General features: G+C 34.5%; 1 protein-coding gene across 2 annotated transcripts in view; it reads right to left on the reverse strand.

The window, feature by feature from the left end:
- LOC100763614 (metabotropic glutamate receptor 5) overlaps positions 1–15,687 on the reverse strand; it is a 430,950-nt gene that overhangs the window by 116,678 nt on the left and 298,585 nt on the right. The gene's annotated exons all lie outside the window — the stretch shown is intronic.

The raw sequence follows: 15,687 nt of genomic DNA on the forward strand, positions 1-15,687 counted from the left end.
TCATTAAACAATAATAAAATAAGAAAGGGAAATATTTGCAGAATATACACACTATTCATTAAAATACACTGTGGCATGATATTATTGTTATGTACATGAGAAAAAATTATAATGGTTAAAATACCTTGCAGATAGTCATCTTATTAAATGTTGATTTTTTGATAGTCTAATGTTGAAATATTTATAGACTACAGTGCATATGCTTATTAACAGTCTATGGAACTTCTCAAGTGCATTTAAACATGTTAGAAATTATATATTTTCCTGGCTTCAAGAAATTAAATGATGGGATATCGATGAGAGGGAATACACCCCTTAACTTACCATCATACCAGGACTCTCACTTTAAGTGAACAGAACAGAATGAGGAAAAGTATTCCACGTTTATGTAGAAAATAAAGGAAACATAATAATGGGAATAAAACACAAGAAAAGACATTTAAATAAAATAGTATGTCCTGTAGCAGTTAAAAATCTTTGATTTATCTATCCTCTCGTCCATGGAGCACACAGCTGATGATGGCTATCTTCTGCCCCAAGAGATGCTGTCCTTTTCTTGAAGACATGTAAGTTGTTGTCTTTCAGGAAATATTTCTTTCAGTGAAATGTTGACAATTGAAAAACTAACACTAAATAAGTAAAGAAGTAATGTGAAGTAAGCTGAAGGTTAGAGCAGAGGGGTGCCTTCCCAGTGCGAAGCAGTAGCAGGAAGATGCTTAGTTCTAGTAGCTGGTGGAGGAAAAGATTTGTATTATAATTCACTCTTTACATTACCTATATTATTTTCCTTGGAATAAATGTTTGTGTCCGATATAATCATTGGGCTATAAAGCCAGAACTGGTGAAACAAATAACAGAAAAATGAATCTCAAAATATGATATGCCGTATCAATTCTGATTTAAACATTGATAATTAGGAGTTGTTGCAGATGTCATAGATTACCATTAGTGGATAACAGAGGTTACCCACAACAACCTGAGATATTTCCCAAGACAAAAAATTGGAATGGAAGAAAAGGACATATGTAAACAGAATGATCCAATTCTTCTCCTAAGGCTCTTTAGACAAGATATCATATTAAAAGTTATCTACAGAGTAATTTAAAAAAACTTGTAGCGGATTAGGGAACAAAAAGGAAAGCAGTGAATATGTCCCAGTGTTGGATCTGAATACTTCACACAATTATCTTCTCTCAAGTTTCTCATTTTCAGCTCCAGAAGATGTTATTTAAAGCTGACAAGTTGAAGTGAAGTGGGCTTGTTTACCTCAATCCCTCTCTCCGTTGTTGCTGATGGGAGAGTTTGGGGCTCACTGGCACCTAGGAGCTGCATGGGCGAGCTGTAAACAGGACAGGAAGCTCTGTCTGTCAAACAGAGTTCCCTTCTCCATGGATATACGAATTCAAATTGTTCCTTTGCTTAATGTTAGCTCACTGTTATGTAACACTGTGATTATGAATGTTATATAAAAATGTGAGATGATAATGGGCTCAATTTACTTCACAATCCATTCATTGAATTTAATGGAGTTTGCAAAAAGCTGGTCTTGATAAACTCTCTTGTGGGTAGGGTTTCCATAGCTGAAAAGTATCTGGACTCAAGAATATTAATATGTTCATCTTTGACTTTATTCTTTTATTTTTTTCCTCTGGTATAAATCTCTTTTTAACAATCTAGAAGAAGATGATGTTTTGTCATTGGCCTCATTAGCTCATGATGCTCATGATATAAGTTTAGAATAATTGTGATCCAGATGTTTCCAATTTATAGTAAAATACAAAGCAAGATGGAGTTAACAAAGAAACAGAAAATTCTCAATAACCATCAGTGCCAACAGGTTTATTCATTTTGAACTTATTACGAATGTCAGTCAGGTAAGTTTCAAGAATTTTTTTTGCTGGAAAGGTGCAGTATACAGTAGTGATTGTTACAAATGAGATTTCAGATTTCTCTAAAATGACAGAGCATTTCAAACAAGGAATAAAAAAAAATCTACAAGTAAAATACATGTTAAGGAAAACTGAAATTTACTTTCCTACCACCTAGTGCTGTTTATTGCTTTGAAAGAATGGTGGTCTTTCAAACCTGCCAGTGCCTCATTAATGCTTCGAGTGATACATATTTTAACATAGCAAAGGAAAAATGAGAGAAGGCTAAGGAAATGCCACACCTAAGGTACTTTTCCAGACTTAGAGCCTGTCTGTCCAGCCATCTGTACAAATAAGATCTTTTTCTGCTCACTAGTAGGCATTTTGCTAATCACTTACAATGTATCCCACTTTTTTCTTCCCCAATTTTTAAAATATACAGGAGATTATTGAATTTTTTCTCTTTTATCTTGTTGACTTTTATTATCTGTATTTACAAATTCTAGCCTGGGGTATAGGTCAGCAGCAGAGTACCTTGTGCACAAAAAGCCCAGGGTTTAACTCTCAGCTTTCCCCACAATATATTTTCCAATTCAATACTTTCTACACTTTAATTACCACACCCAAATGAATGTTAGTTTAATTTTGAGTCATCCACAAATATGCAGAGAAGGAAAATCAGAGTATCCTGACATGATATTCCATTTGAGATTAATGAAGTGTCTGTCAGTTCTCACAAAAGGAAGTCTCTTTCTCATAATGTATTTATTCTCAGAAATTCCACATTTATATGGGTATTGTTGGTGTGTTTACTTTCTCACACAGCCCAAGGATAGAACTTGTACATGATGCAGTGTTCCAAAGCACAGGAGAACTGTGATTTATATAGAATACATGTACAGCATATAACTTGCACCCAGGAATGGATAAAATGCTCTGCCCTGGACATGTTATAATAGTGAATTAACTTCATATTAAGAAAGAATATAGTCAAAAAGAAACACACATAAGCCAAGGCTGACAGTTAGTTAGTTGATGAAAATATTGTGACCAGAATGTTAGAGAAAAAAGTCAGCAATTCCTAATTTAGAATTTGCAGCTTGTTTATATAGAACATTGCAGTACAAAATGAGAATTGATGCACATATAGTTTTAATTTGATTTCGTTCTAGTGTTTCTTCTAGCTTTGCTTTGCTTGTAGTAACAAAGTAACTTGGTTATTAGGAGGAAGAAAAGCTTTTTTAACTCACAGAGCAATGTTTAACTAAAAGCAATATATCCATGAATACACATCTGTTCTCAAAGACCCTATTTAGTAGACATTTAAAATCCCTTATTGTCCTAAGATTTATTTTATTTTTAATTGTGTGTGTGTGTGTGTGTGTGTGTGTGTGTGCACACGCCCATATGCGCATATGCACACATGTCACTGCAGGTGCCCGTGGAATCCAGAAGAAGGCATCAGATAACCTCATGGGTGGTTTATGTGCTGTGATGTGGGACCTGGGAACCAAACTCAGGTCCTCTGAAAGCAGCACATGATCTTAGCTGTTGAACTCATACCAGCTCCTTATATTCCTTTATTTCTTTCCCGAAAACATCTAAAAAACATACTCATTCTACAAAATCTCACTTCTTAGTGAATTAAAATTTCTATAATTCAGACTTACAAATTTGGTAGTTTAAATAACTACAAGAAAAGGTTCTTGATCTTAGAAATGCCGTTATATTATTTAGCCTTATAATTACCTCAACATTAGAATTATTTTATCATTAATTACACTAAATTATCTGTAATTTATTATATGCTACATATAATTGTGTGTATAAATTTACATGTATACATAATATATAATAATATATTACATATGTATACACACATAACCTCAGACAAATATTTATAAAATCAGGGCAGCCCTTATAATAATTAGATTCAACATCAAAATTTATTTTGCAAAAACATGGAGAATCTTTAAGGGATACATGCTCACCAGAGTAAGTAAAACTAGTGAAGAAAAATAGTTCCAAATCATCTATTGTTGAATAGAAAAGCTAAATAATTTTAATTTTTTGCTCAAATAGATTCATTTTCTCATTTTTAGAACCAATATTTGTTTTAAGTTATTATGATTATTTTTTATTTCCCTCAAAAATAGAAAAAACACATACAGCACTCAACAAATTGATTGACTTGTCTTTAGTGATAGAATCAATGATGTACTCCTTACAAATCATTGATTTGGTATGGATTTTGAGTGCCTCCTTTGTTTCCTTCATTAAAACCCAGACCACACCTAGCAGGAATCATGAGCTCATTATGTTGACCTGCCTCAATGGGTATCACCACCATTGATCCATTGGAATTTAGTCCTTTTTCCTTCAGAATCAGCATCCTCTTTGCTTTTTATCCTATTGACTAATAAACAGGCAACCCATTAGGTTTCGTCTCTGAATCATCAATTAATGAAAATTACATTCTCTTCTTGCCTTCCCAACATTATTCCTGGATCAATTAATATTCTAAATGTTTCCAAACTCCTAGGCCTTACATTTGCAGTCTCTTGATGTGTGTGTGTGTGTGTATGTGTGTGTGTGTGTGTGTGTGTGTAGTTGAACTCTCAACTTATTTCTTTCCTATAATTAAATAGAGTTCTTGGGAGGCATCTCACTGTGCCATCATGAGAAACAAAATTTGAAAAATCATCTCAAATACTGTTAAAAGATACCATATCAGAATAAATATGTAGATACCTGTGATCCTAAGAGACTATTTCTGGAGGAAACAGTCATTAAAATCTGGCCAAGATTTCCAAATTTGGGGATTTGGGAAAGGACAAGGTAGCGTTCTGGACATATGATTTTCTTGCTCACTGGAATCAGTGTTATGATTGTGAGTAGATACTACTTCTAAAGAGATTGAACACACACATCTTGACTACTGGGTCATAGCATGTTAGTTGTAGTTTCTCATATACATTGCACTATCACATTTCTAATGTCTTGAGTGTGCTATTTCTGTTGTTCACTCATTTCCTCACATATTTCCTGATTTAACAAATCCAATTTATCCATCAAAGAGACAGACTTGGCTTGAATGCAATTTACTAAAACTTTGCTTGGCTTCTAGAGTTTATCAGTTACCCATTTCCAAAGAACTAAAGCATTCATTCACTTATTTCCCAAACAATTACTATGCAAGTAATGTATGCGATGTGGAGATGGAATAAAAAGCAAGTAAGGCCGACTTCTCTTTCACACTGGTGATATTATAGTTCTAGTAGTGTTGAAATTATCACATTAAACATGCCTATATTTATTTAGAATTTTTCATGTCACCTATATAGGTTTGGGATATTTTTTGTTTAAGCTCTAATAGCTGATGCATATTAAACATTCAAGAAATGTTTATTGTAATTTCTCATTGAATTGGGGAGATAGGTTATAAAGCACCTATTTAGTAGTAGCTATATTCTGGGTTCAAATGTTACCACCTCCCAGTAAGATTAATATAACTCATTAGAAAACAAGGCTTTAAATGATAAACACCTAGCATGTAGAATTCTTTTCAGGTGTCACATCCATTTACTTTTCAGACGATAAAACAATAACATTTTGTATGTCTTATGGAATGACTGAAAGAATGAGTGATCCCCAGCCACATGATCCACTCCTTTCTTTACCTGATACTCTTAAGGTTAATGAGTGCATTCATTAGATGGCAGCTCAACTTTAGTTTTCAGAATCTTTCACAACCCACATAATTATTATAGAAGCTGGTATGCTACCCACATGTAATAATCATCTTGCCAACTCTTTTATAAGTAGCCTTTTAAAAGATATTTGGAATATTTTATCTAATAGTAAGAGTCTACTGATGGTTGAGCATTCTTCTCACAATATTCCTGTTTTCCTCACCTGGGGATTAAGAAAATCTAAAACCTCTAAACAAAAGGGTGAAACAAAGAATACTATAGAAATATTAGAAAAAAATTTAGAGATACACACTAAACAGTAATAAACTATTTATAACAAGAAGCTAAGTGTAGAATTGTTGAGAAAAAGGTGAGGTTATGGAACAAAAACTATATCATCTCTGAGTTTTGAAAGTCTCAGTCCATTTCATGGACGAGAGAAGTAGATTGCAGGATCTGTAGAACAGCAATCTTGATAAAAAATAAAGTGCTAACCTGCAGCTTGTCAAATGATTTCTATGGTGACTTTGCCCATTTCTCTGTGGGATCTCCAGATAATGTATATAAACTTTAACTTATGGCTGAAGAAACAGAAGTTCTGAAGCACAGAGTTATCAAATACAAACTCCTAATTTTAGCTAATTTTTCATAGTTTTGAGTAAATACCCAGACACTGGCAGTTGAAAGAAGAAAAAGTGAAATTGGCTCATAGTTTGAGGTATCTAGGCCAGACATGAGGTGTCTGGTCATATAACCAGGAAGCATCAAGAAATCAATCCTGAGGCTTAGCTCACTTTCTCTTTTTTTTATTCAGTTTGAGATCCTAACTCAGGGAGTCTTACTACCACATTGGGTTCTACCTGCCCTAAGTTTGACAAAATCTACATATTTCCTCACAGACATGTCTAGAGATTTGTCTCATAGGCTTGACAGTCAACAACCAACATTAGCCATCATAATCTTAACCTCACTAACTTCTAAATTAAAGTACTTCCTACATTTCATAGATATTATTTCATAGGTCTTCTTATGTAATAAACTTTGTCAAAAATTAAAAACAGAAAAGTATTAATTTAGGGATCATATTTAAAAGCCCGAATTCGAGTGCAGGAAACAGATTAGAGGTTTATGGAATATGCATGTAGAGTTCTAGTAAAATTCCTAGTTTTTGAATAACATATAGATTTTTTCCATATCAAAACATTAATCCAAATAGATGCCATTTAAAGGAAATTTGAAGTTGTAATTAAAATCCCCAATTAACCCAAATAGAGACATTATTCTGAATGTCTAAGATCTGATCAGATGAGTACTGAGAAGGAACCAACTCTTCAAACAAACAAGGGGGAGGCTTTGATAACAAAGAGTAGCAGGTAAATTTCTTTAATGAGAAAGAGAGCTACATGCAATGAAATGCCAGTGGCTTCCAAGACTTGAGAGCATCTCTGGCTAATAACTAGAGAGGAAGTAGAGACTAAAGCTCTCATCAAAAAGGAATTGAATTCAGACCAAATTGGGATGTTCTCAAAAGCAAATTCTTCATAAAGCTTCTAGGTAGGAGTGTAACTTGCCTATCATATTATTTCAGTCCTTTTAATGTTTTATTCCGAACAAAGGATGTAATGTTCCATGCCTGGACTCCTTATCTTCAGAGGGCACAATATCGTAGATGAATATCCCTTATACTGAAAATTTTATGTCAGTTTTTACACAGTAGCAGAGAATTACTTTTCATCTCCTACCTCTATTCTTCTCTCATTTTGTTGGAAGAACAATTCTGTAGATACTGGAGGAGAACCAATTTTGGGAGATCTGAATAATTCTGATTGTTTAGTGTGGACTGCCTTGAAACATATGAGAATATAGAAATAACAAAATGTAAATAAACCTATTAAAATGACTGGAATACCACCCCACCTTTTTAACTCTAGTTTGGCAGAAATTCTCCCTTTTGACTTGTCATCTTATCTCCCCAGAAATGTTTTCTCACTATTTTCTTTCCTACCAAGAAGAAGCTGAGGAACATTTAGAGAAGATAAGTTAGTATATTATATAATCTTTGTGTCATATTATAACAAACTTGAGAAATGCAAAATTTGAGACTATTGTTTAAATTGTGTATCAATTTAGCAACAAGATTAACTCCATGAAATAGAGAAATGTTTTGAAAGAAAAGACATTCTGTCTACACATACACACACACACACACACACACACACACACACACACACACACACACACCATTTTCTTCTTTAGTGAAATGACGATTGTCATAAACCATTTCTTTTCTTCTAGAACAGCATTTCTGTATTTTTCAATACACTGGCAAACTTTCTATTAATCTCTGTAATATGAGAAAAAGAGCCATTAGAAAATCAGGACATTTTGATTTCTGTTTAAGTAGAGCATGAACTTTCTTCCATTTATAATAGACTCTGAACCAATTTTCCATTGATAAATTTATTCATATCATATTGTAAAGCCAATTTACTGCTTCAACATATCACTGTGGTATGATACACACACACACACACACACACACACACACACACACACACACACACACACAATATGTATGTGTGTATGGCTAGTAACAAATTTAGCATTAGAACTTGAACACTGGAGAGATGTCTTTGTGGGTGAAATGATTACTGCACAATAATGAAGATCTGACTTTGGATTCCAAGCCCCCACATAACGGCAAAACATGGGAGCATCTGTATCCCCTTCAAAAAGTCCTGGGGGTATGGCTCTAGATGGAATGGCAAGCTCTAACATTCACTTAGAGACCTTGTCTTCAACTAATAAAAAATAATAAAGGAAGACATTGACCCTTCATCTCCATGTAGGCATGTTCAGGCGAGTACAACATATACCTGCATACTCTCTCTTTCTCACTCTCGTTCTCTTCTCTCTCTCACACAAATAAAAATAAAATTAAAAGCTCAATAGATGTGTTAATTTTTTAACAGAATAAGTACAACCAAAATAAAGTTTCAAGATCCTAAACACAGAACAGTAGAAGGTAACCAGAATAAATCAAGGGTGAATGAGGTTTTGAAGATAGAAAACAGAAGCTAGAAACATTTTGAAAATATATAGTAGATACAATGGATCTGAGAGGGAAATGAGATAAAAATAATATTTGAAAAATGTTGATAGAGAAATTTTGAAGACCAGGAAAATACAGGAAAGAAGTTATGGGAAGATAGAAGAAGGATTACATTAAATCCCCAGAAGGCAGAAGCTAAAAGAAAATAAGCTGCATGAAAAGAAATTACAGTAGAAAAAAATTTGACTTGAAATTAGTTCTTTGATACCAAGAACATATGTGAAAAAGCCAGATGTGGTGGAATGAATTGTAATCTAAGCAGTTCTAAAGTTAGATGGAAAGCAGTGACAGAAGGATTTCTGGAAGTTCATGTGCCAGCTTTTCAGGAGTACCCAGTGCAGCATGAGAAACAAAAGAAGAGGACTTACTCACTAGAGTTTTCTTCACACACATACAGACACAGGTATACACACACCCACACAAGTCTAGTAAACTACCTGCACTGACAACTTACTCCTCACATGTAAAGAGAAATAATACAGTAGTCCACATTTTTTCAGATAAATGAAAAGGAGTAACACATTATGATTCATAAAATGCTATAAATAGGTTTTGGTGGATTGTCTCATCACTCAGTAGCACACTCCAATTTTTGAGTGTGCTTTACCTTTCCTAATAAATGATCTGTGTTCCTATTTAAAGAAATCCAAAACTGTGACTAAAATATAAAAACAATTTAACAAAAGTAAAATTAGAAAAAATGTTAGATGTTATATCATGAGGACAGAACCATGAGTTCCAGTTCTAACCAGAGTTTTCATTGTTCATTACATTTTTTTTGCAAAAATGCAATGTTTTACAGCAGATACCATTTATTTTGGGACTGTTTGTGATTTGCCTTACTGTTGTGACAAAATACCTGAATAAAAGAACTGAAGAAAAGAAGCATTTCCTCTGGTTTACAGTTCACAGGGTATATTCCACCAAACCAGGAAAGTCCAGGAAACACACCTGTCACATTGCAGCCACAATTCCACCAAAGCAAGAAAGCCCAGGAACCCTGCCTGTCCACATTGCAGCCAAACCTGGGAAGCAGAGATCAGTCTTGTGCTAAAATCACTTTCTCCTTTTAACTGAGCCTGGGAAGCAATTCTACAGAATGCTACCGCCCACATTTAGAGGGCTCTTTCTATATCAAATAACACAATCACTAATAGAAGTACAAAGAGACAATCTGAAGAAAAACCAGAGTATTGCAGATAGATCCATATCTATCGCCATGCACAAAACTTAATTCCAAATGCTCAAAGACCTCAACATAAATTCAGCCACAGTGAGCCTCCTAGAAGAGAAGGTAGGTGGTACCCACCAAAAAATTGGAACAAGAGACTGCTTCCTGAACATAGCACAGTAGCACAGACATTGAGATCAACAATTAATAAATGGGACCTCCTGAAACTGAGAAGCTTCTATAAGGAAGGGACACAGTCAGAAGGACAAAGCGCCAGTCTACAGAATGGGAAAAGATATTCACCAACACCACATCTGACAGAAGGCTGATCACCAAAATATATAATGAACTCAGGAAGCTAGCCACCAAAACACCAAACAATGCAATTAAAAAGTGGAGTGCAGAACTAAATAGAGAATTCTCAACAGAGGAATCTAAAATGGCTGAAAGATACTTAAGAAAGTGCTCAACATCCTTAGCCATCAGGGAAATGCAAATCAAAACAACTCTGAGATACCATTTTACTCCTGTCAGAATAGATAAAATCAAAACACCAATGAACATCTATGCTGGGGAGAATGTAAAGAAAGAGGAACACTCCTCCATTGCTGGTGGGAGTACAAACTTGTACAACCAATTTGGAAATCAGTATGGCAGTTTCTCAGGAAAAGGGAATCAGTCTACCTCAAGTTTCAGCAATTCCTCTCTTGGGCATATACCCAAAGAATGCACATTCATACAATAAGGACATATGTCCAACTATGTTCATAGCAGCATTATTTGTAATAGTCAGAACCTGGAAGCAACCTAGATGCCCCTCAACTGAAGAATGGATAGAGAAATTGTACATTTACACAATGGAGTACTTCTCAGCTGGGAAAAAACAATGGAATCTGTAAATTTATAGACAAATGGATGGAAATAGAAGAAACCATCCTGAGTGAGGTAACCTAGTCACAAAGATAAACATGGTATGTACTCACTCATATATGATTTTTAGACATAGAGCAAAGGAGTACCAGTCTACAATCCACACTGCCAGAGGAGTTAGGAAGCAAGGAGGACCCCAAGAGAAGATTGCATAGCCTTCGAAGAAGGGGAGAGGGACATGAACTTCTGAGCAAAGTGAAAGCATGGAGGGGTGGGAGAGGAATGAGGTGGGAAGTGGAGAAAGGGAGAGGGAGGAGAACAAGAGGACTGAGATAGGGGAGGAATAGAGGAGGGCAATAAAGGAGATGCCTTGATAGAGGGAGACAGTGAAGGTTTGGAGAGAGGCTGGCACAGGAAAAATGTTAGGGGATCCACAGCAATGACCTCAATTGAGAATCTAGGCAGTGGTGGAGAGGCTGCCTTTGATGCTCTTCCCCTATAATGACTACCTTTACCATTTCTACAGTCTTCATCCAGTAGCTGTTCAAAGCAGAAACAGGAACCCATAGATAAACACTAACCCATACTCCTGGAATCCTGTTGTGGAGAGGGAGAAGGGATAAGCAAAGGAGCCAAGATGATACTGGACAAACTCACAGAAACAGTTGACCTGACCTAGTGAAAGCATGGAGACCCTTAGTTATAAAGCTGGGGAAACAGCATTGGACTGAGCCAAGCCCTCTAAATGTGCTTGCCAGTTAAAACTATGTCCAGCATTAGAATTAAGATGCTGCTTCTTTGTACAGAATGAGTGTGGTCCTCAGTGTGAAGATCCTAACATAGTCCAGTGAGTTTTGTTTTTTATCAAAGTACTAAAGATAATTTTAACCAATTGTTGCTGAATGTGGGTGCCCAGGGCTGTCTATGGGACTTCTAACAGTGAAGCCTGTGTTTATCCCTAGAGCACAAATGGACTTTGGGAACCCAATCCCTATGGAGGGATACTATTGAAGCCCAGATACTATTGAAGGCCAAGGAGGTCCTCAGCCTCCCCCAAAGATATGATGGACTTTGAAGGTTCCCCATGGAGGACCTCACTATCCCTGAGGAGGAGTTAGGTGGCAGGTTGGGAGGTTGGTTGGGAACATGGGAGGATGGGAGGACACAGAAATGGGGGGATGGATATGTAAATACGAGTGCCTCTGATATAAAATAATAATAATAGTAATAGTAATAGTAATAGTAATAAAATAATGCAACAAAAATAACAAAATGCAAAGACACCTTTTTCATGATGATCTAAATGCCACCAAGTTGATAATCAGAATAGCCATCACAGACTGAAATGTGTTATTTATTGTGTAGCGCCTCCCCGTTTCCCTCAGTATCCTTCTAGTATCTATCACTCTACTATCTCTTTCCAAGTTTGACTATTTTAGACACACAATAAAGTATTTTTATTTATTTAGACACACAAATACAGCTTTTGACTTCCTTTGCTTCACTTAGTATAACATTTACAAGGTTTATCTTTTGGAAAATGGTGTTAAACTACATAATGTTCTGAAAATCTTAAAGTTCTTATTACCACGTGATTCAAGAAGACCAATTTATTCAAAGGAGTTAAAATTAAAATCATGAAACAATATATTCCTCCTCGTATTTACAATAGACAATATGTAGAATTATATTAAACTCTCATCAACAAATGGATGAACTAATATAAAAAATTTGATTTCTACATTGAAAGCTAACTTAATAATATAAAATCAACTTGTACAATTAGCTCATTAAGACAATAGGTAATTGATAAACTGACAACAATGTGACAAATTTCAGCAACAACTGGTTAAAATTATCTTTAGTACTTTGATAAAAAACAAAACTCACTGGACTATGTTAGGATCTTCACACTGAGGACCACACTCATTCTTCACAAAGAAGCAGCATCTTTTTTCTAATGCTGGACATAGTTTTAAATGTAAAAAATGAGATAATTTATTATTCTAATATCTGACATAGTATATTATGATATTGATTTTGTTTTTATTAGCAAAGATCTGACCACTTTGATTGTTTTCCAGCATTACGGTACATAAACAAACCACAATATATTCTTCCTACTGGTGGTAAGCATTTTTGTTGCCTTTATTGTGGATTTAATGGAAATGGCTGTGAGCATTCTGCCTGTAATTCAGTGTGTACTTGATGTGATGTCTATTCAGAACATACTGAGAAAGGCATTGGCAGCCCATAATATTTGCTTTAATTCAATTTATAGTGATAATGTCAAATTGCTTCCTAAAATGACTTTAGCGAACTATGATCTTGATACCGATTGAGTGAATTTCAGCTTTCCATGATTTATCCTTCATGTTGCCACTTGTTTTCTTTTTACTAAATCATTCTGGTTGGTGTTACTGCTGTTCACAGTGGTTATAGCGTATACTTATGTAGTGATTAAAGTTGAATAGTTAGTAAAATGTTGAAATTGTATTTTAGAGAATGAAAGTCTTTAATCTTTATGATTTTTGTGAATGTACTTCTTGCATATTAATTGTAAGAATTCATTATGTATTTTAAATGAGTCTTTTGCAGATATCTGTTACCATTGTATCTATCATTTATATATATTATATGTATATATATATATATTCTTATATACAAAAAATGTACATTTCTTCTAGCTGTCTTCTGCTTTTCCATTCAATTAATGGGGATATTTATGAAAATGAATTTTTAATTTTTATGTACAAATTTTAAAACTAGACTTCTTTGTGTATTTCTACACTATGAATGAAACAATATGCTTTAAACTATATTAACATGTATCTCTTTTTGCTGTCATCATATTTCAAAATTTATACTCCACTACAATTTTATTTCAGTGAATCAGGATTTTCCCTCATTGATATACAATATATCTGGAGCCACTTATTAATAAAATATTATTTTCTTGCTTTTTTTCTTTGCAAAATCCAAGTTTTAATACACATAGAATACTGTTCCAATGGTCAATTTGTTTATCTCTATGAATGAGAAATAACTTGAAATTTTATCACGAGTTTATATATTCTAGAATATATCTAATAGACATCACATATACTTTACCACTATATAAGAAAAATCAGTCGGAGTGAGTTGTCCTAGATGAGGCAAGAAAAATTGAATTTGTTTTTTGAGAAAAAGCTATTTTTTAGGGTATCATATGGTCTGAAATCTAAAGTGACAATGAGATGACAATTAACACAATGCATAAAAAACAGAGAAACTTGAAAAAATTCTGGTGAGCACCACAGAAAATCCCTTCTTAAATCCAACAGAAAGTTAGGCTTGGTGACATATATATGTATTTCCAGCAGTGAGGAAACTAAGGGTGGAGGGACTGCCATGGTTTCAAGGTTAGCATGAGCTTCATAGTAAGCTCCATGTTAGCCCAGACTATAGTGGAAGATTATGTCTCAATCTCACACCTTCAGTCCAATAGAAGCAAACATTATTATTCTGGAAACTGAAGAATGTAGTAAAAAATGCAAATACAAATGAAACTCATTGAAGAATTATAGAGTTAATATTATAAAAACAAATTGTCTATAACCTGAAAATAGAGAGGGTACCAAAATATGCTTCAGTAATAATAAATCAAAAAAGATATTAATTCATTGATCTATAGAGGCACTGACTAGTGTCTGAGGTACAATAGAAAAACAGGTAGAGAAGCATTTGTATTTGATCTTTGACTTTTGCAGAAATAGCCAGTGGAAAAATTGGAGATGAAATAGGAAACACTGAAAATGCCGTGGACAAAAGCTGAAAATGAGAATTCACATTTTTAAGAATGTGAACATAAGAACCTAACCGAAGGAGTTTAATTTCCACTAAAATTTTAAACATACAGAGTTCCACTTTTGTTTGTTTGTTTTTTCACTTAAAGAAACCATGCTCTATGTTTTACTTGTTTTCCAGTTTCTAGCTTGCTCCTCTAACAAGTCTGGTGCATCCTGGGGAAAACCAGGGGAGTGATGGCCTAGTGAGGTCAGAGACAGAAGCAAGAAGACTGCACAAATGAGGTCACAGACACAGTATTCAGTGGTAACACTCAATAGAGTACATAAAAGGGAAACACAGATACAAAACTTCAGCTTTTGTTATCTGTCTGCCCCATACCATTTATGAAAGAAGGAAGTTTTAGTTTAACTTTGAAGTGCTTGTGAGACACTCATTTGCTAGGAGAGCAGGGATTCGTACAGTCAGAAAGTAGGCAGAGTCTAGTCTGGCATTCAATTAAGAAGTTACCAATAAATCATTATTTAGTTTCATTGTTAGACTTTAAAAATCCAATAAAAGTACTTTGCATGGTACAGGTGGTGTTGAAGGAGGTGCAGTTCAGATCATAACAGCATGTGAGACATAGGCAAAACAGATGATGATACCCTTTCCAAAAAGAGAAAACAGAATTATGCATTACAGTGTGTTCTTCATAATATTTATAATTATTTATATTATGTCATCCCCTTTTTCCTAGTACTAGTTTATTTTCTTCTGAGTTAAAATATTAAAGTTTCTAATCAACAAAGAATGGTTTTATTCACTGTGTAGACCATGATTGTTTTATCTGGCATAATGAGTTGGGGCCATATTGTCTATGAGGCAAGCAGGTTTCAGTCACAATTCCGTGCAGAGAAGCCCCAAACAAAACAGTCGACACTTTGAATGGAGACTAAGAAGTTCAGCAATTCTGCTTGAACTAGTTATTAAATTCAGCCTGGAGGCACCTGGAGAGTTAAGGATAATTTATTTCTAAGAAGTGACTTATTTTTCCTCATTTCATCAGATTCATTTCATTACAGATCTTTTTTTTTATTCTGAAAAATCCCATTTGTGTTTCTTTCATTCTCTCTAACTGGTTCAATGTACTGGCTGTTCATGCCCAGGTGCCCACTTAAAGCAAAAGTCATGTTTCAGAGTCAGAAA

Source organism: Cricetulus griseus, chromosome 3 (assembly GCF_003668045.3).
Source record: "Cricetulus griseus strain 17A/GY chromosome 3, alternate assembly CriGri-PICRH-1.0, whole genome shotgun sequence".
Classification (NCBI taxonomy): Eukaryota; Metazoa; Chordata; class Mammalia; order Rodentia; family Cricetidae; genus Cricetulus; species Cricetulus griseus.